At 41.4% G+C, this 11,181-nt stretch overlaps 1 long non-coding RNA gene across 1 annotated transcript; it reads left to right on the forward strand.

Moving 5' to 3' along the window:
- Positions 1-30: 30 nt before the first annotated feature.
- On the forward strand, positions 31-10,829 carry LOC139562812 (uncharacterized). The gene is made up of 3 exons (XR_011672450.1): positions 31-366; positions 4,065-4,118; positions 4,236-10,829. It is a non-coding gene; the product is annotated as an uncharacterized lncRNA (long non-coding RNA).
- Positions 10,830-11,181: the final 352 nt, after the last annotated feature.

The following is an 11,181-nucleotide window of genomic DNA, read 5'->3' on the forward strand; positions in this document are numbered from 1 at the left end:
TGTTTTGTTTTGGCTTTGTGATTGGTGTATTTTCATGCAGTTTGCAGTAGTCATGGCTGGAAGGCATCCAAGCTTTTATCAAATTAACGTCAGATTTTACTTTTCGTAGCAGGTTATGATAATTAGGTTAAGATTAGGAAAATGTTAAGGGTTAGCTAAAATGTTAATAATATATACTTTTGACGTTAATTTGACCAATACTGGATTATATCTAGCAAGGCCTGCTTGCAGTCTCATCCATGAGAGGCGTCATCCGCGGTCCAACAAAGTAGGCCATACGGTGTAATTCGGAAGATATCCATCAGATGGCAATGCAGCTTTAGCTATTGGAAAGGAACACTGCCGCTATCTCGCTCTCCAACCAAGGTGCGTCATGAATTGAGGAGCAAATACAATTGGTCAGATTTCTGCAACTCATTTACCAGTCACATCATGTTTTGATTTGTATTCGCATCGTGATTGGTCTATGAACCCACAGGAGGCCATTTGAAATGTATAAAAACATCCTTCATTTTCCGTGTCTGTAATCTAATTATAATGTAGGCTGATCAATGTGGGAGGAGCTATAGGAGGGCAGGCTCATTATAATGGCTGTTTTTAGACTCAATCAGGCAACGCAATTTTATTCCCTTGTCCTTTAGTGTAATACTTTTTGAATCACCTCAGTATGATAAAACAACCTGTAGGTCGAATCTTTTGCAGTTAAGTGTGACACCTATCAGGCCCCGAGGACTGGAATTATCCAGGCCTGCCGGGTTTAAGGTAGGGACGTCACACGGATCCCAGATAGCACTGACCGTCTCAGCTATTGGCAATTGTAATCAAGGGCGGGGTCAGTTACCATGAGTACAAAGATGGCGGTTTCTGTTAGTTTTGTAAGTTCCATTTACAATGGCATAGGCGGTACAGGGAGGATGGTCGAGCGTCCTATTATATTTTGAATTCAGAGCAGTAGGCCAGATTGTAAATATTTATGACAAGTCACTGAACAAAATACTTACCCTAGTCTAGTCTAAACTTTACAGATATAGTTCCATATGGTTGATATTTCACATAGGCCTACAGTATCAGTCCTTCAGGAATATTGACAAAGGTCTCCCTGAGACAATGTTAGTCTAATCTCATTACCAAAGTTGGCCTACAGTAATTGTGTTCATTGTGCAATTATAATTGCCCAGAATGATTTATTTTATGTGATAGTTCTGTAGCCTGCGTAGGTGAAGCTAGCAGAGTTTAGTCCACTAAGGCTAGTGTCCAATAGACCTTGGTTAGGGCCCACTCACTTTGTTTGATGAGTGTGAATGTATAGTTTAGCCACATGAGGTCTGTACATAGATTTATTAAAGCAATTACATTTTCCCTGGAAGGTGACATTTTGAGAAGGCATGCAAAGAAAGAAAACAATGTGGCTGTTGCAGTAATATCACTCTGAAGGTTGCCACCCTGTCTCTCACAGCAGTCTGTCATTGATCTCAGGCAGGCCGCATCAAAATACCTCCTCCAATGTGGTTTGGGAACACAAAGTAATCCTTGAACTTCACACTTAGATTATAAACATAAAACACTCAGATCAAGTCCCAGTTAGTGTGAACTGCATGGCCAGCATGGAATCAATGTACAGGAGCTCTCACAAGCATCTTTTGCTTACCTTTATTCAAGATATTATAATTTTACAATGTGGCGTTAAAGTCAAATCTTTATAGGTCTTGCAGGTCTTACCAATTTTCGTGTTGAAATTAAATTCAGTGAAAACTGCCACCAGTGTACATTATTTGCCATCCACCCACCATAATCTTTTAATCCTGGGAAACAAATATGCATTTGTGTACCGTCTCTTGGAGGAATGGATTATGTGTAGATTATCAGTGCCAACCAGCATATGATTTGAACAGAGATTACAGATGTTTAATACGGCAGATAGCGAGCGATATGCTGAGAGTTTTTGGCACCACACACTTACTTCAAAGTACTGTGGATGTGCTATAGCACATAGCATTTAACAATATCTGGGTATTAGGGATTTCGTTCATTGTGATTCTTGGCCTTAAATTGTGGGTACTTTGAAGAAAAGAGAGTTTAATTTTACCACTGTCACCCTCCCCCCATTTCACTTTTATTTTCCTATTATTCGAGTCAACTCAACTGTGAATTGGCTCAAAATGTATTTCCATATTCCCCATAATTGCAGTGTTGTTAAAATAAGACTTTGATGGTTCTCATGGAAACCCATAAGTACACATCACGCTGTGCAATTACTCAAAAAATAAAACCTGCTAATGTCAGAGTGGTGAAAATATCACAGTGTACTCCCATTTCCAAAATCCAACTGGGAAGTATTACATTTTGAATTCGACCACATGCATGCTCACAGACACATGGAGAAGCCGTTATGAGGAATGAAATACTAAGGTCTGTGGGTACATTTTGGACAGTGTCTTTGGTCATTTGCCTCTAGTTTGGACGATGCCACGCAGAAGGTATGTGTGAGAGTATGGCCAATTCACACTGCAGTGTGGCACATTGGTAATACTAGGCACTCTGCCTTTATCTGTTTACTGCGCCTCTCTCTTATCAAGTCTTTAATTACTTCATTATTCTTCATTAGGCTCAATTAAAATACAATAGACTCGCTGCAGCAAAAGTCAGGCAATTTCTGCTCCCTCTCAGCAGTGTACAGTACAAAGCACAACAGAGGGAGGCTACCGTGCTTGCCCTTCTATATGTACTTGGAAAAACAAGTTTTTCTTATTCCTTAGATAAAAGTCCTGGGTTCTCTTATTGTTATATTAACAGCAAAATGTAACACTGACTCTTATGAAATGTTCATGCTCCTCTACGTCTTGTGAGCAATAGATTCACATTGCAATCAACACACCTTCACCAAACAAAATTGCTTTCAGAAATGGAAATTGTTTTCTTTCTCTATATTCATGCAAGTGATTTGGTGTGCAATGTCACCTTACTCAGTGGTAGCGCGTAGCAGGCCCAGGTTTACATCAAGTTGTTTTCCCTCCCCCTCTCTCTGCCTCTGTCTAAATCAGTCAATTTATTTCCAAATTGCAAGTTGAGTGTAGGAGCAAGGGTTTTTTCAGTGGTGGCAAAATATTAAATCAGTGCACTCCTATATAAGGAGGTTTAATTTTTTATTTGATATTGATGTGGATGAACCTGGCTTTGAGTGTCATGAAGGACACACTGTTACAAATCCCAGGCCTTTATATTCATAGAACAAAGACAGTTGTGAAACGTGAATGAGGTGGATTAATGGAGTCGAAGGAGGATGCTGTGCTGTACAGCTAGGACAGTCCTTGAGTGGCTCTAGTGCTGCTGTTGTCAGACTTTATTTATTAGCATCACAAGAAGGACAGTTGCGACAACTCTTTGAATAATCCACTGGTAACAAATGACCATGGGATCAAATTTAAATGTGTGCAAACTTTATGATTATCCTCACCCAAAACATATAGAGAAGTAATTTATTTTATTTAACCTTTATTTTAACAGGACGTTCTCTTTCACAGATGAGCCCTGTATACACATCAATACACATCAAATATTGGTGGACACATAGAGATAGAACAACTGTTCTGTTATCTATGGATGGCCATTAGTGGCCATTACCACTAATGATGATGATGATGATGAAGTAGACCTATTGTGCTGTTTCAGAGCTTGCATATGTGTCTGCTGGTTAGCTTTCAAGAGTTGTTTACACCGTAATCAGACCTGCAGCAGGGTTGTACAAGTGGTGAGACCCAACTCACTGGATGAGAGTCTACTATACAGCATCTCCACCCAGACTTTAAAGACAAAGGGAAGGCTAGCTTCTTATTCATCAACACATTCAGATAAACGTTCATTATTGGGAAAGAAACCAGGTCAGAAACAAAAACCAAATCCACATATCACATTCTAAAAACATTTTTTGTTAGGCTACATCTAGATGCTGCAATTGTAACATCTGCTGTGACAAAAATAGTAATTTAGTATTTTTGCATTTCCATGACTGAAATCCTGGGGAACTAAAACAAGCTGTGTTTTATTCTGTTCTGTTTGTTCCACAGAGAGGGAGAGAGAGAGAGAGGATAATTACAACCGCTTGGCCTATCATTTTAAAGGTAAGCCATGGCTGATCGTCTTTTCACAGAGGGAATGAACAATTGATTAGCTTTGTTTGACATATAGAGTTACTCAGCTGTGAACTGTATCTGTGTCTTCCCCTTTGATTGTGTTAGCCCTGTGCTGGGCTCCAGAGGGGCGCGCCACCAGGGTGGAGCCGCCGCTGAAGTTCACCTGATACAACTTTGATCTTCACCAGCGGGGGTGGAGATGATTTTATTTAAGGTGTCTCAGCATCTCCATGGCATTGCGCTGTGTGAGGTACACAGTGAAATTGCAGGTTTATTTGCGCTATGCTGGATGTGTGCCCTTTCTCGCAAGTGCACACACACACTAAACACACACACACTAAACACAAACACACAGATTATTGAACCCCTCTTGGTTCTGCTCCATCAGGATTTTGCCCACAGCTGCAGTGCTGTAAAGCTGCAGCTCAGTGTGCCCACCCTTTGGCTGGAGAAACATGCCTGCAGGTACCAGTACTGGTACTATTACCATATCAGTACTGGAGGGCCTCAGGGCTAGTGCAGCACAGGTAATATACAGTCTTTGTCTATATGTTCACTCATCCTCTCTGTCTGATTCCAGGACTCCCTCTGCCATGTTGGTGACATGGTGAGTGCTGAAGCTGTGCAGCTGCTGGGCTAGGAGCCTGCTGGACATAGTGAGGAGAGGAGAGTCTTTGTTATGGATGACCACAGACTGCTCTCATGTATCACCTATATACTGTTATACTATATGTGGCCCTTAAAGCATCTCAACCAGATGAAATAGGCCGACTCAAAGGAATACAGTATCTCAAAGCTTAGACTTTCTGTTATACAGTAGGCTCATGTAATATACTGTATACATGTTCTGTTGTGAGTGTTTCTGATGCCACTTGGTAAATGATATGCATTCTGTGCTGTCGCATTAATGAAGAAGACGATGTTGATGCCATCTACATTAAAATACTTTCTGTCTGGCATCAACATAGAAACTAAAACAAAGCATAAGAGACAACATACATTCTCTCTGGTAATTACATGAATCACATACTGTGTGTATTCTGATTCACTGTATATTCAGGTATGTTTATGATTGGGATTACTAAAGCATTTTTCTGTTGGAGCTTAAAGAACTCATAATGTTTCATTTCCAGTCAACAATATGCTAGTTTTGTCTTATCAGTATTGGAATAGCGCAAATCGGCTGAATAGTATGTTGGGTACATTGATATACTGTATTGTATGTGTAATCAAACACTTTGAGTGTTTGTGTTAGTCTCAGATAAGATACCACTGTTGAAATATGACAAACAGGTTACAGAGCATGTTTTGTCGTTTCCTAATAGATGTTTTTATCTCTTATCAGATAATATCAATCAAATGTATTTATAAAGCCCCTCTTACATCAGCTGATGTCACAAAGTGCTGTACAGAAACCCAGCCTAAAACCCAAAACAGCAAGCAATGCAGGTGTAGAAGCACGGTGGCTAGGAAAAACTCCCTAGAAAGGCCAGAACCTGGGAAGAAACCTAGAGAGGAACCAGGCTATGAGGGGTGGCCAGTCCTCTTCTGGCTGTGCCGGGTGGAGACATAATAGAGAGCATTTACACCATGCACTACAAGAACCTGCGGAATGGAAGCTGGCATTTTGGTGAGTGTTCCAGTTCCTCCTATTTTTTAACCACTCTCTCTCTCCCTGACCATGGGGTTCAAAAGTTTACAAGGTCTGTAGTGTCTGCGTGGTAAGCATTTTATCACAGAAAATTAGGAAACAGTTCGTCGCACTTCTGCTCCATCTGAGCACTCCATTTAAAGTTGTCGCTAGGCGGATAAACAGCAGAATGTCTCCCCTGTGTGTGCATGGCACCTTGAATGCCCTTAACCACTACTAATAGGAGATAATGATTAGTGCTCTGCGAAAAAGAGAGATTATTTTTGAATTATTAACAAGTTAACTTTGTAGTGGAGGCACTTTATCCCTGAGGACAAACACCTCAAATGTTTGCAAAATATAATTAAGCCGAGGCATCTTTAAATGTCATTGCAGCCTGTGCCATGTTTCAAATTGTTCTGCATCAACAGAATTTAACGAGATGGCTAAGGAATCCATTTCCTGCAAGCATGTGATAAGCTACACATACAGTGGAACACTTTCATTGATTGCCAAAATAAAGCATTTTGTATGCAAATGGGGAATGGAGTGGCTAAGCTGATTCAGCCTCATGGACACCAAATAATGGCCTTTACAATTAATACTTTCGCATGCTATCCATTGAAAATTTCATCTTCTATTTAATGGCTCTTAAACATAATTTACACATGCCCAAAAAATAGGAAAAAATGTGTGGTGTTCCAATGGATTAATATGAAAGCCAACAAACAAATAAAAAGCTGAAGCTCCCTCCATCCCCCCTCTTATATTGGTCCCTTTCCTGTCGTCTCATGCTCCTGCACATTTTGGATGAACTGATAATCTTTGAAGGAAGGTCTTCTCACCCCCAGGGGGTGGGGTGTTGAGGGGGAAAGCACTGCAGGACTGGAGCCTAGCGCTGCATTGTGTCTATGTAATATGCTTGTCTTGGACTTGTAAACATGGTTCTTTTGTTGTGGTGATACAGCCTACATCCACCTTCCCTGCTTCAGGTTTTTGTTTAATGAGACTCACAGGTCTGTACAGATAAAGGCCATGCAGGAGTTCTCACAGGGCAGTCAAAGTAACGGTAATACTTGTCAAGATGACTCAATAAAGCAGTCCAATGGAAGCCCTTTAGCAGATGGTTGATGGCTGTGTAGTAGTACCCGACACACCACTTGTCTTCCATTAGTAAATATCTGTGGGGCTCGCTGTTGAACTGCCTGGCCCCATCACTATGCCTGTTGCGTCATGAACGGAGGCTTTTCTAAATGACCACTAAGACCTGTCTCTTGAACAACCTGAACTCTGTGAGAGTACATTTGAATGGATGTACCAGGATTTTATCTCTGGGCTTGGCCTGTGTCTGATGCACTCCCCCAGTCCAAAGCCTCTCCTCTGTTCTGCTCTGTTGTTCAGCCCTCTCTGTACAAACATGGTCCTGACTTTTAGAGGTTATATATCCACCGAGCAGGGCTTTGAGCAGTCTAATGTCAGTTATGAAGATGAGAAGGCAGCATTTGATTAATATCTGTGGTTAAAACTGGGACATATATTGAACCTATGATGTGAAAGGAAAGCACTTAACCTCTCATGAACAACAGAGGAGGTGCTGGGTTGTAGCTAGGTCGATGGCGCAGTAGTGTAGCTTTATATTAGGCTGTGCAGAGTAAGTGCAGTTAATCTTAGCACTGAATATGGTGTGAGGCAAAAGCTAATCTGAAGGTAAAGTAATGTTTCTGACAAGCCACATAATGGATGCATTTAGCTTGTTTGGTCCCCCTTTAAGCCCTGAGACCTGTGTGTAGTTCAGTCAGCTTCCTGGTCATGTGTCTGTGGATCCATACTCCATTCTTCTGGAGAGGGAATAGGACATCTATGGTATGTTGAGTGTGGTATTTGATGGGGAGTGAAAGGGGTTTGACAGGCTGTCCCAACTGTTTGTATTTTTTGTTTATAATCATGTTTGGTAGGTTTACTAGTGAGGATGGCAATAAGCTGTCCACTGGGGAGGATGTACAGGAGTGACAACCGTAACAGCTAGCAGTAGATGATCCATGAAACCACTATCATTTGACGGTCATTTCATGCAGGTCTTTTCACCATTCTCCATCCCACTCCTTCTCCTTAGAACCTTGGCTGGGACTGACTGTGAAAGTATGGACAGTTAAGCTAGTCATGTCAACGTATGAATAAAGGGCTTTCCTATCTTTTCACACTCAGTTCCAGGTGACCTTCAACAGAGCATCCTTTAACTGCCATATTCAATATGTGTATTGATAGGTTTTCACAGAGCAGAGGTCCATTTATGCTTTCAAAAGCCATGCTTTCAGCTCTGTATGCTCCATTTCTATGGATTCTGTAACGTACGGATGGACAAGACCAGGAGATGAAGCTATGACTATCATGACTAACTTTGTTCTGTCAAGGTAATGTTTCATGGTCATTGGTATCAATGGAATGTTTTCTACTTTATATTTATCATTTTCATTGAGGTCACCGCAGGCAGGGTATAATACAAGATCTCAAGGTAGGCTCCCTCCCCCTCTAGTGCAGCCAATAGTGTGTTCTCTGCAACACTTTGTCCAATATCCCCCTTCTTCCATTTTGCACTTTCGTCCTTCTTCACCTCAACCTGGCGTTCTTGAGTCAAGGGCAGCAGCAAAAGTGTTGACAGGAGCGTTTGAAGTAAATGAGAGAGCTGAGCCCCTCCACAGCGGTGAGGATGCTGGGGAGGGGAGGCTGGTAGGAGGGACTGTGATGATAGAACTGACCTCCTGATCGGGAGCATCCACAGGGCCTGGAGAGAGAATCCCCTCTCTGCTGCCCAGGCTGGAATTTTGTGCTTGAGAAGTGTTTAACTTTCTCAAATCCCAATTGCATTCAGTAGGGGGGTCCTCTTTCTCTTTGCCCACAGGTTTAGTGGCTGCCCTTGTGCCCGCCGTCTGGGCCTGAGGTGGGGGTGTGGGAGGATCGATAGCATGGCAGCTCCACTGTCAGACAGAGGTGAAGTTAAGCCAGGACAGAGAGAAGGGGAGAGATAGAAGAGGCTCCTAAAGATATCTGAGTAGGTATTATCCATGACACCTAGGCTCTGAAGCTTTCAACCTTTAAACACATGATCTGGGATAACCTCTGGTTGTCGAGATCCATAGGTTTGCTGTTGCACATTCAGCAAATTCAGTACTGTGGTCTGTTGACTTCCACAGCTTCAAAGGCAATTGCTTTGTATTCCACTGTTAGATATTTGTTGAGAGGCTCTATCATTGGTCTCCTACGCCAATTTTGCTGTTTTTGTACTGTTCATATCATTCTATTTTAAATTGCCTGGGCAAGACTGTGAAGGGAAATCTCCTCTAAGTCCCCCATGGCCAGCCCTACAGTCAGACATCTTTCATGTCCTGATGAAGCTAAAGCAACATTTTTACCACCAACTAAAAAGATAATGCGATTTGAAATAATCTCCCTGTTCTCTCAGAATGGTGTCAGTAAACAGACATGTTTAGAACAAACGTGGCAGCTTTAATCTCAGCAAAAATCCATCAAGTCTTTACCTCAACCAGAGAAAGAAACACATTCTATTCGTTTTTATGTTGCGCCTTATTTTTCAGTGAGGCAAGACCCTGCATGGGATTGGAGAGGATGACTTTCAAAGGTTGACATTTAACAGTTGTAGACGTAATGATGAATACAGGAGATGGAATAAGCTAATGGAAAATGACACCGTCATGGTTCATATTTTGAAGTAAGCTATGTTAATCCACAGTGTTGTGGAAAATATTGATAAAAAAGAAATACTGAGCAAGCAACACCATTTCCCCTTTGACTGTCAGTAAAATAAGATTGCTTGAGCTGATTTTATTCCTCAAAAAATTTGAGATCCTGAAAATCCTCAGTGGCCTGTTTTCCTCTCTGTGAGAGAGATATCCTACCAAAAGCTATGTACTGTATATATCATGGCTTTAATAACATCCCCACAGTGACAACCTGGCTTTTAATCTATATGTCTGCATTAATTATACTTGGCTTTACCATAGTCTTTGACCTTACCATTTCCTAGCCAAGTGTGTATGCATGAGTGATTTGGTCTCAATCTGCTCTCTGATGAGACGCTGGCTGAAGCCGTATGCCAGTGAAAATGGCTTGAAGTAATCTGAATCTTTGAGGAGCTTAATAAGAGAGAGCAAAGCCAGGGTCCTGGCAAGTTCACAGAACCTCTGTGACACTAAGAGAAGCTTAATCAAAGATTGGTTACCCGCCTCCAGTTTTTGGTGGCGTGACTGAAGATTCCATGATTGAGCCCCTTTTTTTGAAGTTGGAGATAGGATCATAAAAATTACTCTTTCTTGCTCCGGCATGGAGGATCTCTCCTCTTTTTACTCAATATGCAAGTACCAAAAAAGAAATGGTTATATAAGATACACTGATGAAATATACACAGGCTGTACTGGAGGGACTTTTGGGGGAGCTGGCTTTCATGTACTCATCAATTGGCTTATAAGAACCATCATGTGTAGTTCACCACTGTATGGATATATATAGGAACAGGATGCCATACCTGGGAAAGAGCCAATGTAGTAAAGCACGTGTTTGTTAGGCTACAGAACGTTATACCCTGTGAAAGTAACCCCCTCTTCCACTTTACTTCCGTATCATGTCCCCTAATCTTTTGAATGGGCTTGGCGATTATATTATAAAATTTGTGAAAACACAGTTATATTTAAAATTAAATTTTGGTTTGTGGATAAATTTACTTCTGCCTGATGCCTTTTATTACGTTTTTGCGCTGAATACCATTCAAAAAGCCTACAAAACTACAAGGTTACTTCCTGGAAAATGACATCAATTGCATACCTATTGACTTCAAGAGAAAAACAATGGTAGATCATTAAGAGTAGTTTGTACAGTAGGTGTAATGCAGCACAGTATGTGTACGAACTGCTGCCCAAACTGAGTCCGATTCTATCAATTTTATTTAATTGGCTTGTGTACTATGAGTTCTAAGCAGCTGTAGCCATTGCCTGGTTTGACTCAGTTTGAATATTTGATTTCAAGTTTTATCCCTACATAAAGCATATAAAAAGGCTGAAAAGTGTCCTGTTCATTTGGCTGTGAATGGTTTGAAAAGCAACATAACATAGCTCCCTTCTCCGCCCCCTGCATTTGTTGAATAAAAACACATTGGTCTCATAGCAGAAGGAAATGGCAGACGCTGTGCTGCTGTTTGTCGAGATGAAACCCGCTCTCTTACGGAATGGCCGAGAGTTTAGCCTTGATGCATTTTACACCGGACCTAGCCCTTCGTTGACAACTTATCTGTGACCTGTAGAGAGAGCAGGAACGACTGCGGGGAAAATCAATCTTCGCCTCTTCTTTCGCCTTGAATACCAGCAGAGCAAACAAACATGCCTAAACAATACGATATATACCACATATCAA

The sequence above is a fragment of the Salvelinus alpinus genome, chromosome 33 (genome assembly GCF_045679555.1).
Source record: "Salvelinus alpinus chromosome 33, SLU_Salpinus.1, whole genome shotgun sequence".
NCBI lineage: Eukaryota > Metazoa > Chordata > Actinopteri > Salmoniformes > Salmonidae > Salvelinus > Salvelinus alpinus.